A 12,259-nucleotide genomic window follows, 5' to 3' on the forward strand; every position below is an offset into this window, starting at 1 on the left:
TTCCTGAGAATATGAAGTGATTTTAGAACCTAATTGAAATAATTAAAGTGTCCCAAAAAAATCTCCAGAAACCAGATTCAATCCAACCAATTTTTCTCAAATGTATTCCAAATCTAACTGGAACAAAATAAAATTTGACTAGGAACAGTTACATAACTGTTTATGAAACCTCAGGGTTAAAACCTTAGGATCTTCAGGTAAATTTACCCAGAAAGAGACACTACAGACGAGATAAATTCAATGTAGTTTATTACGAAAAAAAGTTAAAACAAAAGTATGCAGATTTCTTGGTGTGCATTACTCGAATACATTTTGTAGCTACGAGCCCCTATTTTTAACCATCAACCCCAGCTCCTCACCCTTCTCCCTCCCACCCCCTCACACACAAAAGAATAAACTAAAACGCATATCCACCAGAATCTCTGTTTCTGCTTCTACTGCTAAAACCATAATCTCCCCTGTAGGGTCCAGCAGCATATTTATCCATACCGCCCCCACCTCTCATGGGGCCATAGTGAGACGGCTCAGGGGAGTAGCTCCCAAAGTTATCATAGCTATCCTGGAAATTACCACGATCGTATCCACCGCCGCCTCGATAGCTCCCAATTTGATCACCGTAACTTCCTCCGGAAAAGGAGCGGTCACGCCGGGGGTGTCCACCATCACCATAACCACCATAGAGGTCTCCTCGACCTCCTCTCTCATTGTAGTAGCCGCCCCCGCCGCCTTGCAGCCCGTACCCGCCAGAATTGCCAAAACTGCCATCACTCCGATCGTTTCTTTGGGGAAAGCTGCCAGCTCGACCGCGAGGTCTACTTCCGCTCTGCATCTCTTCCTTCGACAACCCCTTCTTGACTTCGCACCGGTAGCCATTAATCATGTGGTACTTCTGGATTACAGCTTTATCAACAGAATCGTGGTCATCGAAGTACACAAAGGCAAAGCCTCTCTTCTTGCCAGTGTCTCGGTCACAGATCACATCCACTTTTTCAATCATCCCATAATCCGAGAAATAGCTCTGCAGATCGTTCTCGTCGAGGTTTTCCTTTATGCCGCCCACGAAGATCTTCTTTACCTTCATGTTGAAGCCCGGCTTGTTCGAGTCTTCTCTTGGCACGGCTCGCTTCAGGTCTACCGTGCGGCCATCTAAGACATGAGGCCTAGCAGCCATTGCAGCATCCGCCTCGCTCGGCGACGAGTATGTGACAAAGCCGAAGCCTCGGGGGCGCCTGGTGATGGTGTCCTGGACCACGACACAGTCAGTTAGCTTGCCCCACTGCTCGAAGTGGTTCCGCAGATTCCCTTCTACCGTTTCGAAGCTGAGCCCGCCAACAAATAGCTTACAGAGCTGTTCCCTCGCCATGTTGTACAGCCGACTTCACCACACACTGCAGGAGACTGACTGCCTGCCTAATGAGCTCTATATATAAGCGGCGGCGCGGGGGGCGGGGCATAGCCCGCGCTCCCCGCCGCTGATTGGCCGGCGGGCGGCTGCTAGGTAACCTCGGCCCCATTCTACCGCTCGCGAGCCCGCCCGCCCGCGAGCCCCATTGTCCTCAGCACAAGCGGCATCCGATCCATCCAACATGTCTTACAGCTCCTTCAAATATAAATACTTTTTTTTCTTTACGAGCCTCTCGTTTCCATCGCCACCCCCCCCCCCTCGATCCCGAGCCTGACTGAATTCACGAGGCCCGGCCCGATCTGAAATCCCCGAGGCCTAAGGCATGAGGCCCAGGCGGAAGGCTCTTCCCAGACAACTGTCGACGGTGCTTTGGCGGCACCATCTTCCCGCGTCATCTTCAATGCCAGCGGCTGAATGGCTGGCGCGGCGCTTCAGGAGCTGTGGCTGGCCGGCCGACCACTCCTGAATAAGTGTGGGAAGGCTCTCGACCCGAAACGTTACCAATTCCTTCTCTACAACGATGCTGCCTGACCCGCTGATCCAGCATTTTGTGTCTACAATTCCGAAGGAGGGTCTCGACCCGAAAAGTCACCTAAGGCTGACCCGCTGCTACTCCAGCTTTCTGTGTCTCATCTTCGGACCAGTTCAAACATTGGACACCTGCGTCGGATCGGAGATGGTGGACATTTGATGGCAGAAATGCTTCATGTCATCGGAATGATAGGAGTTGTAAGAAGCACTCCCTCACCCCTACCCTCCTTCCCCACATGGGAAGTACGTGTAAACGTCCTAAACTTTCAAACCTGCTGGGCGCATATCTACAAGAGTGCAATGATCACAACTTAAAGGATAAGCCGAATATTTGATGATAGAAGTACAAAGGGCGTCACCATTCCCATTGCTCTTTCCCGGATATTCCTGAGCTTGTGTCCTGATGTCTCGTTTCAGTTTACACATGTGCATACCAAATTTTACAAGGAGTTTGCCCAATTTAATTATAAATTTAATCTTATCAAATAGTTTTTATCGATACATAGACAATAGGTGCAGGAGTAGGTCATTCGGCCCTTCGAGCCAGCACCGCCATGCAATGTGATCATGGCTGATCATCCACAATCAGTACCCCGTTCCTGCCTTCTCCCCATACCCCTTGATACCGCTAGCACTAAGAGCTCTATCTAACTCCCTTTTGAATACATCCAGTGAATCGGCCCCCACTGCCTTCTGAGGCAGAGAATTCCATAAATTCACCACTCTGTGTGAAAAAGTTTTTCCTCATCTCAGTTATAAATGGCCTACCCCTTATTCTTAAACTGTGGCCCCTGGTTCTGGACTCCCCCAACATCGGGTACATGTTTCCTGCATCTGGCGTGTCCAATGCCTTAATAATGAGTTTTGGAATGCTGCCTCTTAATTTCAAAGCGAATAAACATTTATTCTTTAGGTCATGTTTGAACAATGCAGATGCTTTCATGGCGCGATCTTCAACCGGGAAGTATAGCTCTAAAGATATTCCTATCTCTAGTCCAGAATAGGGGAATTGAGAAACAGAGAACATAGGTTTAAGGTGAACGAGAAAAGATTTAATAGGAATCTGAGGGATAACTTTTTCACACAATGGGTGGTGAATGTATGGGACAAGCTGCCAGATGAGGTAGTTGAGGCAGGGACTATTGCAACATTTAAGAGACAATTAGACAGATACATGAATAGGACAGGTTTAGAGGGATATGGGCCAAACGCAGACAGCTGGGACGACTGCAGATGGGACATGTTGTTTGGTGTGGGCAAGTTGGGCTATAAATCCCAATCTATAAATCTGTATAAATCCCAATCGCATCAGGTATGCTTCAAAGCAATCAAACTGAAAAGGTGAATACTTATTTTTCTGTGGGGATGTGGTATGCCTTGAAATTCAAAATTTCAGATTTAATTCTCCACACAAGAGGAGAAAATATATTTAGTACCGATTGTGCCCATTGGAAAGGAATAAAGGATTTCAAAACATGGTTATAGAGGCAGTCATTGCAATTAATTCTAACCACTCACAAACCCCACATACACAGCCAGCTGACAATAAAAGTTTAGAAAAAGGCAAGGGAAAGGTCAGCAATAACAACATACAGCATGGTAGGTAATGAGCTTGGTTTAATACTTGAATCACTTTTGCCTGACAGTTTTGAAATAATTCACCATGAACTAATACACATCTGCTTTTTCAGCTTCAATGTACCTTCCGTCACAAGCTTACATGAATAATTATTCCAAAAGTTTCAAGTGGTTGGACAGGCTTTTTCCATGCACCTTTCCTTACCTCACAAGGGTTTGCGTCTTATCAGCTAAATAAAATTGAGTATCACGGAAAGCAGTTCTGCACATATTCTCAAAAAGAGAATATAATATATCTCCAGTAGAAACAAGGAACTGCAGATGTTGGTTTATACTCAAAATAGACACAAAGTGCTGGAGTAACTCAGCAGATTCAGTCACTTGCCACTCTTTGTGTGTGCCTGATCATCAGTCAATTTGTTGTATTTGTACAAATGATTGTAGTTAGAGTTAGCTCACCACAAATCTCCAGAACTAGTTACAGAATATCCACAATTTACAGTCACAATTCTCAAAATTAAGAGCCATTAATTACACATAGCTAACCATTTATGCGCCATTGGAGACACCGATATGCACCATTATTAAAAATAACAAATATTCCTTGAAAATATAGAATATTCTTGACTAACAGCACTGAATTACATTGACTGGGAGGCATTGGTTTTGTCCTTTTGCACTATTATTTTTTGTTTGTTTTTATGTTTTTGTGTGTGTGTATGTATGTATATATATATATAGTTGTGTACTGAACCCTTTTTTCTCATTAATTATATTGTTTACAGAGTACTGTGTTTACATATTCTGTTCTGCTGCAAGTAAGAATTTTATTGTTCCATCTGGGATATTTGACAATAAAACTCTTGAGGATGAGATGGACACTAAAGTTATTCTTTTGCTATTTCCATTCCTTACATTTATTCTTCCAATGAAATATACAAAATGTCTTGTCCTAAGAAAAACATAAACATGGTTCCTTCTGTTGGAAGTATGGCAGGCCAAAAAGCCAAGCCCCACAGCTGCTCGTCCAAAGCCCAACATAGAAACTGCAGGAGGTGGACAAAATTGCCAAGTGAGAAATAGTTCTGTGATTACCTTTTGAGAATTTGTAATAACCCTTTAAAATACAAGTTTGATGCAATTCATAAGATCATAAGACATTAAGAGCTCTGCCATTTAATCATGGCCAATCTATTTTTCCCTCTCAACCCCATTCTCCTGCTGCCCCCCCCCCCCGTAACCTTTGATGCTCTTACTAATCAAGAGCCTATCAATTTCCGCTTTTAAAGTACTGAAAGACTTGACCTCCACAGCCATCTGTGGCAATTATCTAACATTTACAAATAGTTGTTCCAAAGGTGATGACTTAGCATTGTCGACCAGTACAACACAGCACAGAGAACAGTACAGCACAGGAACAGGCCCTTCGACCCACAATGTCTGTGACAAACACGATGACAAGTTAAACTGATCTCTGCCTGCAAACGGTTCATGTAACTCCATTCATTGCATATCGATGTGCCTATTTAAAAGCCTATTAAATGCTCAATAATATCTGTTTCCACTACCACCCCTGGCAGCGCTTTCCAGGCGCCCACCTCTGCCTTTGTAAAAAAAACTACCCCACATATTTCCTATAAACTTTGCCACTCTCGCCTTAAAGGTATACCATCAAGTCCTTGACATTTCCACCCTGGGAAAAAGATTCGGAATGTTTAACCTGTCTGTGTCTCTCATAATTTTACATATTTCTATCAGGGCTCCCCTCAACCTCCGATGTTCCAGTAAAACCAATCCAAATTTGTCCGATTACTCCTTATAGGTAATACCCGCTAGTCAAGGCAGCATTGAATAAACCTCTTCTGCACCCTCTCCAGAGCCTTCACAGCTTTACTGTAATGGATTGACCAGAACTGCACACAATACTCCAAACGTGGCCTAACCAAAGTCCTATAAAGTTGCAATTTCATGACTCTATCCCCAGACCGATCCCAGAATGTCTAGAACATCATTCTGGTTGGTTTACTATGTGAGAAACAGCAGAAGAAAATCCACTGCTGGTGCATCAGTTCTTTCTCAAGGCTAGACTGAATCATTTTGGATTGTATACTACAGCATCAGAAGTGGAATTTGAACCCACAGATATTTCTCTCTAGTAGAATAAACATACAAATGTGGGCTGGGAAAAATGTACATAGTTGCAGACACTCTTTCCAGTACTTGAGGCCTGGACATGCAACAGAAAGGGAGGACGGTCAGGTTTGCTGGGTAACAGCAGAGAGTGAAAACAGGCCCTTCGGCCCAACTTTCCCATACCGACCGACTGCTGCTCTGGCAGCTCGTTCCATACACCTACCGCCGTCTGTGTAAAAAAGTTACCTGTCAATTTCCTATTAAATCTTTCCCCCCTCACCTTAAACCTGTTTCCTCTGGTTCTCGATTTCCCTACTCTGGGCAAGAGACGCTGTGCGTTTACCCGATCTATTCCTCTCATGATTTTATACACCTCTATAAGATCACACCTCATCCTCCAACACTCCAACAAATAGAATCAGCCTCTCCCTATGGTTCAGGCCCTCAAGTCCTGGTGACATGCTCATAAATCTTCACTGCACCCTTTCCAGCTTGACAACATCTTTCCTATAATATGGTGCCAAAACCTGAACGTAATACTCTAAATGTGGCTTCACCCACATCTTATATAACTGCAACGTGACCTTCCACCTTCTATGTGTAGGAAAGAACTGCAGATGCTGGTTTAAATCAAAGGTAGACACAAAATGCAGGAGTAACCCAGCGGGACAGGCAGCATCTCTGGAGAGCAGGAAGAAGAAGGGTCTCGACCCGAAAAAAGAGTCTGAAGAAAGGTCTCGACCCGAAATCTCACCCATTCCTTCTCTCCAGAGATGTCCCGCTGAGTTACTCCAGCATTTTGTGTCTACCTTCCAACTTCTATACTCAATACTCTGACTGATGAAGGCCATTGTGCCGAAAGCCTTTTTGACCACCCTATTTATCTGTGATGCCACTCCGCAGAGCTCTACTATTCACTTTGTAGGTCCTACCCATGTTAGACTTCCCAATTGCAACAGCAGAGGAGTTACAACCTGTAATAGATCCATTCGAAGATTTAGCTTCTGTGAGTCTGTGGCCATTTTAACATACCATCCATGAAAAGGTTAGAATAGGGTTATACCACAACAGGAAACATGAAGCAGCAAACATAGGCATAAATTAGGTTTTCAATGTAAAAAATCGCAGCAGCAAACCGAATGCATGTGCAGGCAATGTTTTTGCGAAATATGGATTGAGCTTTGATCAAGTAGTATGCATAGATTTGGGGAGTTGTTGAGCACAGAGTAATAGCTATAGATGATAAAATCCTTAAAAAAGTAGAGGTAAATGTAAACAGAATTTCCATCCCAGCAAGTATGTCAAAATTTAACATGATTCTGTTAACTAGCATGAGGCTGCCCTTTGTATATTTTTCTTTGTGATATTCTTACAGATAAAACCATTTCAAGAGACCACCATCCATACAGACTATGACTATGACAGACCTTGGACTCCTGCAACTCTGTAAAAAATTGTTACTTCCCATCTATTGCTGCTGATTACTCATAAAAATGTAATTAATTAATTTGTTCTGCTTAATAGATCTGAACAAAGCTGATCCACAAATGTAATAGAGGCCTCAAGTGATGACTTAAAAGTGAAAACATGGCATAGATATTAAAGAAAGTTGCGATCTCAAGAGCAGATGGCAGTGGAGCAGAGATGGCGATGGGGCTTAAAGTAAAACCATTGCAAGAACCGATCCGTTGAAATTCGAAATGTTCTTTATATTCTGAGTTGGTGCACATTAATGTCCCACCTCTTTCACTTGGCCAGCTCACACTTTTTCCTCTTCATTAAAAAAGCGGAAAAAATTGACCCAGATTCTCGGTGGGAAAACCATTGAGCTATTTGGTAAATGGCAACTAGAAAATTCCAACCCTCCCGAAAATTACTCTATGTTACAGAAGTTGGTAGGAAGAAACTAATAAACCTTCACGTTGTTGAGCAAGAAATTCGAAACTCTTGTTTCATCTCTGATACTTGTCTCCAAATCCCTATAGCCCACCAATCTTGGATGCTGTTTTCATTCAACCAAGGAGAGATACCACAATGAAGCATAAATGGCTGAAAAGTAGGTTTATTATGTTATGTTGTAACTTCCACTTAATTTTTAAGGCAGCTGTCTTCAAACTAGTAAGTCTTACCAGTGCTTAGATGAACAATTAGATTCACAGCAAAAATCCAATCCACAACTTTACATCTACTGGAGACATTGCTCCTTTTGCACAATGTTGTAACTGTTGTATTTATTTACTGAAATACTATTTACATATTGAACACTAATCTTTTCCCTCTTCTATATATTCACCATACTTGGACGACTAATACTTTGAGAGGACAAAATTACTTAAAAATAATATCTAATAGAGACATAGAAAATAGGTGCAGGAGGAGGCCATTCGGCCCTTCGAGCCAGCACCGCCATTCATTGTGATCATGGCCTGATTATCCACAATCAGTAACCCGTGCCTGCCTTCTCCCCATATCCCTTGATTCCACTAGCCCCTAGAGCTCTATCTAACTCTCTCTTAAATTCATCCAGTGATTTAGCCTCCACTGCCCTCTGTGGCAGAGAATTCCACAAATTCACAACTCTCTGGGTGAAAAAGTTCCTACCCACCTCAGTTTTAAATGGCCTCCCCTTTATTCTAAGACTGTGGCCCCTGGTTCTGGACTCCCCCAACATTTTTCCTGCATCTAGCTTGTCCAGTCCTTTTATAATTGTATATGTCTCTATAAGATCCCTAACCTAATGATAGTTAAGTCATGATCTTTGAAATGAAATGTAAGCCATGAAATTTGTAATGATATAATAATAGTGAAACAGTTGTGTAATAGATACACAATAGTTTTTATATTATGGAGAAAATGTTTTTTTAAATTTCTCTGCCATTCTGAAGATTAATAAAACCTGATGATTGGAAATGCAATGGGATAGTACTCTATCACAAAAAACTTAAATTATTTTGGGTAGTAGTGTGCACCTTCATGGACAGAAAGCAGATTTCTGAATGAATTGTTAGCTCGTTTTTTAAAAGCCAGAGCAAAAAGCTACATATTTCTTTTGTGATTTCCATAAAAAGATTCAGTGAAATATTAGGATAATTAATTTATTTTAGGATTGTTTACCACCACCAGGGAGCTTATTTTTAGGATGTATGGAAGGCCCATTACCACAATTTTATTGCATCTGTTGGGCTTACAAATAGTTGAATTGATCTTGCAGTATGGCCGGCAATCTCTTATGGACACCTTGTCACGTAGGTAAGATAAAGTAGAAATGCCTTTATAGAGTCATGCAGCACGGAAACAGACCTTCAGCCCAATTGGCCCATGCCAACCAAGATGCCCCATCTAAGCTAGTCCCATTTGCTCGCATTTGGTCCATATCCATTTCCATAAATGTTTCCTATCCATGTACCTGTCCATGTGTCTTTCAAATGTTGTTATTGTACCTGCCTCAACTACCTCCTCTGGCAGCTCATTCCATATACTCACCACCCTTCATTCCTTACTGGAATTTGGATTACACATTAAATGAGCAGAAACATGACCTTTCATAAAATGCAGCCTTCTTTTTCACATTTGTGTTCTACTGTAATTTTAGATTTCTAATTTGTATATTATACCCCTCGTTGTGAGATTGATGGCACCAGACAAATTGGCCAATATTTTAAAACAAAATAATGGGGAATCTCTACACTAGATGGTGCAATTGAACTGTTGAAACAACATGCACAAGATTATCTTACACATATAATTTAGTACACAATAGCATTCAAATTGCAATTCCTCACTGTATACGATTGTTGTGGGATTTTGTATGTTAATATGAAATGATCGTTAAATTAAATAAAATAACTTTTTTGTCGTAATATAACAAAAAATCATAATTCATTTGCTTCACTAGTTTGTTAACATATAGGAACATTACAAAATAACGTGTAAATTTCTAATGAATCATACTAATTAAGTATTACCATGAATATGCTCTTTCTCTTTTAGTTCTGGCCTATATGGTAGAAAAGAAATGTATCATCTTCTGAAGTGTCAAACTTACTTCACAAATTGATGGTCTGGAAAACAAGTTTTTTTCTGGGGCATATAAACTATTTCAAGTTTCCTGTATTATTTTCTCACTTTAATGTTTTTCAATCAGGTACAAGGCCTTTTCATTAACTTCAGCCAAAACAGCTGTCTGATGTTTCATGTTGCAAAACTTAGACTTTAAAATCAAAAAGAGTTTGGGAATAGAACTAGTAACTAGTCAGAACTAGTAACCAGTCAGTTTTACCTTGTTAATAGAGAAGGTTCCGGAAAGAATAATCAGGGATAGAATTAAAGTTCACGAGTAAATTGGGCAAAAGGGCCCAAGTTAGGCTGAAGGGCCTGTTTCCATGCTGTACGACTCTACAACTCTCAGTGTGGATTGATTAGAGAAAGCTGACATATACATGTTTAAAGAAAAAAATAACTAGATTGGTAGATTTTTATTTGTAGATGTAGCAGGAATGGTCAATAGGAAAATGCAGTTGAAATAGTATATATAGACTTCCAAAAGACATTAAGTAAAATACGTTACATCCTAGGCTTTTTTAATCAAAATTGTAGGCCATGGAATAAAAGAAGCTGTAACAGCTTGAACAGAAAATTGGATAAGTAACAAGAAACATGAAGTACCAAAGAGAGGTTTCTTTTGGGATTGGAGAGGAATGATGTTAGAGTTCTCCAGGACCATTGCTTTTCGCAATATTTCTTGATGATTTTGTCTAGGATTATGAGGGGGATGCTTTTTGAGTATGACTCGAGAATTTGAGGCACAATGAATTACGAGGCGTGGTAGACTTTAAATAGACATAGACAGGCCAGTAGAATGGGTTGATAAAAGCATGGATAGAAAATTGGCCAGTGACAGGAACCAGACAGTGATTGTGAAAGGGTAATTTTGAAGATAGGATCCTTGCCCTTGGAGCATGTAATGAGATAGAGACAGCTGAAGTAATGGGGAATAGTTCTCAGTGGCGAAGGGTGAAGACCACGGTTTAGAAGAATAATGGTGAATAATGGCAAAAAAACTAGTTACTTTTTTTTTACACAGATTGTCGGCAGATCTGCAAGGCACTGCTAGAGGCAATTGTGGAGGTAGATTCAATGGAGCATTGAACACAAAAAGTCAAGAAAATTGGAGATGGTGTATGCCCTTCAAGCCTACTCTGTCATTTAATACAATTATGGCTCATTTATGCTGGCCTCTAATCCTCATCTGGGCCATTTCTCCACACTCCTCTCTCTACTCCTCGATTTGTCAAATATTTATCCCCCTCCAATGTAAACATTTTTAATGATCCACCTTCCGCCACCCGCCAGGGCAAAGTATTCCAGAGAGTCATCACCCTCTGCGAGAAGAAATTTCAGTTTTCAATGACGGGCAACTAGTTAGCTCACCTTGTTTGAGATTCTTCTACCAGTGAAAACAATCCAACTTCTATCCTGCTAAGCCCCCTTAGAATTTTATATGAAAATAGAGCTGGATAAAGATCTGAAAGGAAAGAACCGTCTGGGCAGTGGAGAAAGGGTGAGGTAGTGGGGCTGGTTGGATTGCTTTTACATAGACCCAGAATGAATACAACTGGCTGAATGGCCTACTTCCCTGGTATAATAGGACGTCTGCACCATGCAACAATCCCTACCAGAGCATTTGTATTTTTGTTTCTGACCTTCAAAAACTTCAAAACCCTATGGAGAGAACAGTGGATTCTATATACTTTGTGGCATGCTACTGGATAACTGCTGTTTGGCTTCCTGGTAATCCCACTCAATCCCCCCCCCCCCCCACTCCTCCCGCACCACCCCATACGGTGGAAAATGGTACTTTCCCGATGGACTTCGCAAATCAGTGTGCCTATTGATAGTTGGTTAGATTAAAAGTGACGGCAACATATTCCACATTGGGAATTAACTTATTTCTTCATTGGAGGATAAATGATATTTCTAGGTCTCCAAACTTTGCTTCCAAACTGTTTCTTACATATTATCTTGACCCAAAATGTCACCTTTCCATTTTCTCCAGAGCTGCCGCTGAGTTACTCCAGCATTTTATGCCTTTCTTTGGTATAAACCAGGATCTGCAGTTCTTTTTAATTGTATTTTTCTTACATATATATCAGTTGTAAGCCATCCTGCAAAAATATTTGCAGGAGCTGAAAAGGGAGGTGATGTTGCATTGGCATTGGTATAAATTGGAAATATTAATTGTAAATACAAAAGGCATTGATGAAAACAAGCATTTGAGTGCAGGAGAGATATTGCCTCATTTTCTTCAGATCACAAGTGAATTAATGTTCCACAAGGTTATTAATAGGAGCAAAATTAATTTCAGTATATTGCTAAAATTGGATTTTATCACCTTTTTAATTTAACATCTGTTCCACAGAGCAAATTAGTAGGTCATCAGTTTTTTATGCTTACTGACGTTCAGATTAATACCATAAAAATATCAGTCGTCTAGAAATCTTTCCTGTGAAACAGAACACTGTTTTAATTGTACCTATGTTAAACAAATTATTTGAAGTGCTTGTTTGGAATGGTCTTAAATGTTTTTGCTTAAATTTAAGAGAAATATTGTAT

General features: G+C 41.0%; 1 pseudogene; it reads right to left on the reverse strand.

Moving 5' to 3' along the window:
• Positions 1–232: 232 nt before the first annotated feature.
• LOC144600066 (heterogeneous nuclear ribonucleoproteins A2/B1 pseudogene) lies at positions 233–1,710 on the reverse strand (annotated as a pseudogene).
• Positions 1,711–12,259: the final 10,549 nt, after the last annotated feature.

Source organism: Rhinoraja longicauda, chromosome 14 (assembly GCF_053455715.1).
Source record: "Rhinoraja longicauda isolate Sanriku21f chromosome 14, sRhiLon1.1, whole genome shotgun sequence".
NCBI classification, from domain to species: Eukaryota; Metazoa; Chordata; class Chondrichthyes; order Rajiformes; family Arhynchobatidae; genus Rhinoraja; species Rhinoraja longicauda.